Source organism: Notamacropus eugenii, chromosome 5 (genome assembly GCF_028372415.1).
Source record: "Notamacropus eugenii isolate mMacEug1 chromosome 5, mMacEug1.pri_v2, whole genome shotgun sequence".
Lineage (NCBI taxonomy): Eukaryota > Metazoa > Chordata > Mammalia > Diprotodontia > Macropodidae > Notamacropus > Notamacropus eugenii.
In genome coordinates this window covers 258,299,531-258,306,609 of record NC_092876.1, presented here as the reverse complement: position 1 = coordinate 258,306,609, position 7,079 = coordinate 258,299,531, and positions in this window count along the sequence as shown.

The window sequence follows — 7,079 nt, the reverse complement described above, 5'->3', positions numbered from 1 at the left end:
TTTATAAATATTAACTATTTTTTGCTATTCATTTATGAAAGTTTATCTTAAAATGACCTTTACTACCTGTGTGATACTGGGCAAGTCACTTAAAATCTTTCTCAATTTTTTATAATAATAGCACCTCCCTCACAGAGCTTTTGTGAGAATAAAATAAAATAATGTTTGTAAAGGGTTTCATAAGCCTTAAAGAATTCTACAAATATGAGTGATTGATAATGATGATGATGATGATGATGATGAACTGTCCTTGTGAAGCTCCAAGAAAATAAAAGATGTGCTGAAACTGGACTAAAATTTTTCAGTCTGCATCATGGAAATATATATATATATATTAACACCCAGGCTTTTTGAATTCTCCAAAGGGATGGTGCAGCTCTAAGCTACAAGAAACATCATTTTCCAGGATGCTTGGTCATTTTGTCTTGTGGTACTCATCATGGCCATTTATTTGTAAAAAGAGTACCCTGAAGATAATTGCAGGAAGTGATACAATTCTGAGAGCACTGAAGGATGAAATTTCTAGATACTTGAAAGAGGGGATGATACCAAGTGCTCAGAAAACAAACAAGTAAACACAGATGACATTGGTACTAAAAAAAAGGATTTGAGAAAATACCAGTAATTACCAATTCCTTTGATTACTTTCCCATCTCTGTAAACTCTCTGAATGAATGATTTGTACATGGGTTAAAGGAATTCTTGATGAGGGTAAAAGGAAGGAACCAGTAGCAGATTATACTTTTATAATCATACAAATGACTGAAATGTGAAAAGACTACAAGATTCTGCTGTGCTTAGTGATTGTTGACTATTAAAAAGGCATTTTAGTTGAGCAGGATGAAACCCTAAATGCTCTCCAGAAAATTTTCTCCCATCTATGTGTCCAAATCATGCACAGTACCTTGAAAGATGAAACTGTGTTCAGTGACCCTCTGATTATATATAAAGCAAAGCATAAAACAGAGAAACGTTCTAACTGAAAGTGTTTCCCCTTCTCTTGGAGAAAAAGTTCAGGGATTTTGATGATCGGGTCCTCCAGATCCTCCTGTTTATGGATGATATTGTGCTGATTGAAGGTAAGTCCCAGAACATTGCAGAGACTCCCAAATAATAACCTTAATCACTTAAAAAAGTTTAGCATATCTTCCTAGGAAAACCTTGCGGATAAAGAATGGATGGCCCAGAGGCTGCTATGTAAATACATATGTGTGTATATTTGTACATATTAATATATGCTTATTTATATTAAATATGTATAATTCCCATTATTCTATTATCTTATAGTATTATAGTTTTTAAGATGTGAGTGAGAACTACTTGTAATCTAAGTTCAACCAAAGTAATTTCCAGTTAATAATGGGAAGATCAAAGCTTCAGGTGCCATAAACAATTTCATTTAGAGGAGTGAAGTTTTTTTTGTTTTCCTTTAGATAAGACAGAGCTCTAACTTGATTCAATGAAAAGTGATTATGCCTTTTTGCTTAAACAATATTTAAAGAAAATCATTAGAAATAAATTTATAGCATATGTACAATTATAGACATATTGATGTATGTATATATATATGTGTGTAGACATATACATATATATCTACACACACATGCACAAGTGATCCCATTCCATCCCATCTTCTCCAGCAAATTGGTTCTTCTATCATCCCTACTTTGTCACTTATCTCCAATTTTTCTCTATCACCCAGCTGCTCCAATATTGCCTGCGAACATACTCATCTCTCCCTCATCTTAAAAATAAACCAACACCACTCATTTGATCAGTCCATCCACACTAGTTATCTTCCTATTCTATATCTCTCCTTCCTTTTGTGGTTAAACTCCTTGATAAAGCCAAGAGGAGCCTAAACTTCCTTTCCTCTCACTCTCTTCTCAACTTTTTGTTGTCTGGCTGTCAACTTGTTTATTCGACCCAAATGGTTCACTTCAAAGTTATTAATGATCTCCTAATTGCCATAATGAGTGGTCTTTTCTCAGTCTTCATCCTTCTTGACCCCTCTGCAGTCTTCAGCGCTGTTGATTTCTCTCTTCTAACTAGGTTTTTGTGACACTGCTCTCTCTTGTTTCTCCTCCTACATCTCTCGTTTTTGATGGATCATCATCTATGCCATGCCTGTTATACCAACACATTAGTGTGAATTAGTTTCTCAGAGGGAAAGGAGCTGTAATTTTGAAAGCAAGCCTGAGAAAATGATACAGACACATAACAAGTACATTTTAGTGAGGGAAGAAGGGTGAAAAGTGGGGAAAATACTGAAATAGGAGTATGATCTGGAGAAAGTAGGCCCAGATCAGAATGAAGGAGTCTGGGTTGCCAGGAAGCAGCATGAGGGCCCCTTTGTCTGGGAGAGGGAACCTCCCAAACTTTTTGTTGAGATACAGGTTATTTGTCCCTCTAATCTTTTATCTTCACGGGTATAAACTTTCCCAAGGGAAATATTCCAAATATTCCAAAGCCTAGAAGAGCCTTAGCTCTTATACACTTAAAGGATAGACCATATCACTTACTTCATCCTATAATTTTTAGTACTGTGCTTCGTACCAAGTGGGGGCTCAAGTTTATATCGACTTTCTGACTGTCTCACTAAACAATAGATCAACTTGCTACACACTGAGTACAATAAAATTCTTAAAGGGTAGCTTTCCTTTAGGAGCACAAAGAATTGTTTTATGAACCAGAGCACCTGAGAGGTTTTTAGTGTGATAAATACTTCCCAAGTGTTTCAGAGAAAATTGAAACTAGATCACGACGTGAACTTTAAACTCCACGCCAGCACATTCTGTACTGGAAAAAAGTTAGCCTTCCTTCTCCCGTTTAATTTAGACCCATAAATGTTAAGTTCTGAGACAATAGGCATGAAGATAATCTTGTTCAAATTATAACCTTGAATTTTGCTAGAACTCTGTGTTTCTTAAATAGTTAGTATAAAAAGAAAAATATTTCTGAAAATGCTACAGTGAATTACAGAGATCATTAAAACACAGGTTCTTAAATTTATATTATACATATGTGTATGTGGTATGTATCTACGTACATATGGGTGCAGACGTGTAGTTTCATCTACATAGGAAACTACCAATGTAGTTGGCTCCTGTTCCCTCAAACAGACCAGCAACTTATCTCTAAGTCATGGTATCAGAGAATTGCCTGAAGCAATGAAGTTACTTGTCAAGAGGTATATTCCTATCATGTGTTCTCTCAACCCTTATTTTTATAGACTTTAAAATTGCCCGTTTGTCTTTATTTCCCCTTCCCCTTTCTTCTTCTGCTATCTAAAGGAAAGGCACTTCTTTAGTTTCATAGATTTTAGAGCCATAGGGGACCTTACAGGTTTTCTGTGGATGCCCTGTCATTTTGTAGATGAAGAATCCATAATTTAGAGCTGTTAAGTTGCTGAAGCTCATAGCTAGGACTAGAACCTAACTAGTTTTCCTAATTCAGTCCAGGTTTCTTTTAAGTATAACCCACTACCTCTCCAAAATAGTCAATTCTAAATTATCCACATCCAGATTTCTGAGGCAAATTTTAAATTCAAGGTTAGCTATCTATGAACTAACTCCTCCCTTCCATGAGTGCCTTCTCTTCCCTCTTTCCTTATCCTCAGCCTCCTCCACTAACAGCTGCTGTTTGCAGGTAATGCCAGCTCAGTATAATATTAGTCAAACCAAAAAAAAAAAAAAATTACTGAGGCAAACCTGCTGCACAATAATCCTTTAATACATTCCAAGGACTAATAGAAATTACTGTAGACCAATCTCGATCTATGATCTTAAGTGCTCTGTGTTCTGGTCACACTAGCCTGCTGGATGGTCCCACAGCCTGACATGTCATCTTTGGTCCTGCATCTTTGTGCAGGCAGCTTTACATGACTAACCAGAATGTGCTTCCCACCCTTCCCCTCTGCCCCTTAGAATCCCAAGTTTTCTTCAAAGTCCTGCCTTTTCCTGGTTTTCTGTGTTGTGAAATTTACAGAAGAAAAGCATCCCCACAGTGATCTGTAACACCACCAAGAACCAAGGGTCTTCTTCATTTTGGGATACTGCTTTTCTCCTTGGACTCAATCTCTTCAAGCCTTAGTTCATATTTAGCCTTTGGCTATAGGGTGTGTTTTCTGGCCCCTTCAGATGCTAGTCTTCCCCTTTCAAATTACCTTCATCTACTCTGTCTAAATCCTATATGTACCTCCTTATTCATGTCTCCTCCATTAGAATATGAGATCCCTGGGGGAGGGACTGTTTTTGCCTTTCTTTGTGTCTCCAGCTCTTGGCATAGTGCTTATTGACTAATTATCTTGGCTGTTAGTGCTCCTTCCCCCAGATTTTGCCACTTCTGCCTCCACATATCTCACAGCTGACCCCTTCTCTCTCACACACAGCAGCCAGCTTAGTTAAGACCCCTATTACCTCTCTCCTAGACTAACACAATAACCTCATAATTGGTTTCCCTGCCTCAAGTATGTCCCACTCCAATCTCTCTTCCATGTGTCTGCCAAAGTGATTTTCCTTAAGGACATTTCATTAGAATGTGAGTTCTTTGAGAGCAGGGATATATTTTTGCCTGTCTTCAAATCCGCAGTACTTAGACCAATGCCTAGCATATGGTAAGTGCTTACCAAATGCTCACTGATTGACAAAGGGCAAATCAGACATTTGTTCAATAAATACAGATGGTTCCCTGTTGCTTCTAAGATAAAGTAGAGACCCCTATGTTTGGTTTTTAAAACCTGGCTGCAACCTATCTTAAAGCCTCATTATACATTATTTCCCTTTATGAACTGTATGGTTCATACCAACTGGCCTTCTCTCTGTCTCTTTATTTCTAGGAATTTATTCCTTCCTCTCTTACACTTCATAGAATCCCTTTCTTCCCAACTCACCTTATGCACCTGCTATGCATGAAGACTTTTCTGATTTTCCCCAACTGCTAGTACCTCCATCCCTAACTTCCTTGTATTTATTCTAAATAAATGTACATACATACATGCTATCTCTCCAAATAAAGTATAAGCTTCTTGAGGTAAAGAATTTTTTCATTTTTTGTATTTATATCCACAATGTCTAGTATAGTGTTGGACTCATGGTGGATACTAATAAATACTTGTTGATTTCACATAACTCCCCCTTGTGCACTCTGAGCTCCAGTTCTGTGTATATGACATGTTATCTTCCATTTTGATACATTGATGCCTAGTAAGGTCTTAATAAGTGCTTGTTGAACAGAAATGAAAATCGTAAACTGTTCTATTTTGCCAAAACTCACAGTTCTCAGGTAATACTATATGACTATGAATCAGGGGTCAGTTCTAAATGATCACCATTATATATATTAGCATGGAATGCTATGATACAAATTGAATCCAAACTGTTGGTGATGGTAATGGAAACCCATATAATGGTTGCAAGTAAGTTGAAGCATTTTACCAACCATAATTTATACATGAGAAGTGACATAAAAGACTTGATCAAGGATATGTATGACCAGAAAAGATGTGGGCCAACTATATATTGAAAGTGATGGATAAAAGATGGATAATCCTAGTGTTGAGCTAGTGTAAAAGCAAGCACCCTGACACATCCAGGATGGCCTGCTATCATAGGTTCTTTGTTCTGCTTTTCTAAAAGGAGAACAACTTTTGAGGGATCAACAATCGCTTTAATCAAGCACATGTATCATTCATGTAGTTCAGGGGAAAAAGTCAGCACCTTGAACTTCTGAGAAAATACAGAGAAATAAAGATCAACCAACAGATAGGGCTCCCAACTGTCTGACGGACCATAAGCAATACATACGTCACAGATCAACAGACAGATAACTGTCTGACCATACATACATAGTTACCAGAGAGAGAAGCACCAACATCTGGGTTTTCAAAGTCCAAGGCCTCCTTGGCAGCTTCTCAGAGTCTTATCTGGCCAAATGAACACTTCCAATGAGTAAGTCCCAAAGTAAAACCTCACCTCAGAGGATTTATACATTTTCCAGAGCCAGAGGGCATCACAAGTCTTGAGAATCAGTGCATTAGAAATTAGCAAAAGGTGTGGACCTTCCCTAATCAGTCTTTCTTTAATGGGCAAGCCCATTTATGGGTGGGGAAGATCTTTAACTCTCTAATTAGCATTACAGCTAGCAAGGATGATGATGGTGGTGATGATGATTTTGATTCAGATCTGTGATTTCATTAGTGAAGGGAAATCTTGGTGAGGAAATTTCCTTTACCAAAGCAGATTGGTGATTATTCTTCAATTTATTATCTTAGATAGTTGCCAAGGGCACTCAGAGGCTCATTGATTTGTCCAGGATTGAAGAAATAACTACCCTTCCTCTGTTATAGGCCGCAGGTGTTCACATGGGAAAGATCCACTGCTAACTGAGTTTTGTCTGGACAGCAAGAATCTCTCACTAAATAGAACAAATCAAAATTTTTAATAAGGAGGAAATGGTGAGAGGTGTGCGGTACAGAGAAAACAGAGCAGGAGAGTGTGGGAGATTAGTGAATCTATAGTGAATCATAATTATTCATGAAATTAATGGATACATTTAAAGGTAAATCACTGAGGTGTGGCAAACTCCTCCAGAATATTCAGAGAAAGGTAACAGATTAACAGTTAATGGATTATCAAAAATGGCACAATCAGGTAGGATAAGTCTTTTGTTGTTTTATCTGGAGTTAGCAAGATTTCCCTTAGTTTCTTCAGGATGGCAATACCCAAATACACAGGCCTATGTAATGATATCAGGAAGAAAGGAAATAAGTATTTATTAATTTTTTTATTTTTTCTCCACTTAATAGTATTTTTTTCCAATACATGTAAAGATAGTTTTCAACATTCATTTTCATAAGATTTTGAGTTCCAAATTTTTTCTCCCTCCCTCTTTCTCCTTCCCCTTCCCCAAGACAGCAAGCAATCTGATATAGGTTGTACATGTATAATCATATTAACTATATTTCTATATTAGTCATGTTGTGAAAGAAGAATCAAAACTAAAGGGGAAAACTGTGAGAAAGGAAAAACAGAAAAAAGAAAATAGTATGCTTCAATCTGCATTTAGACTCCATAGTTCTT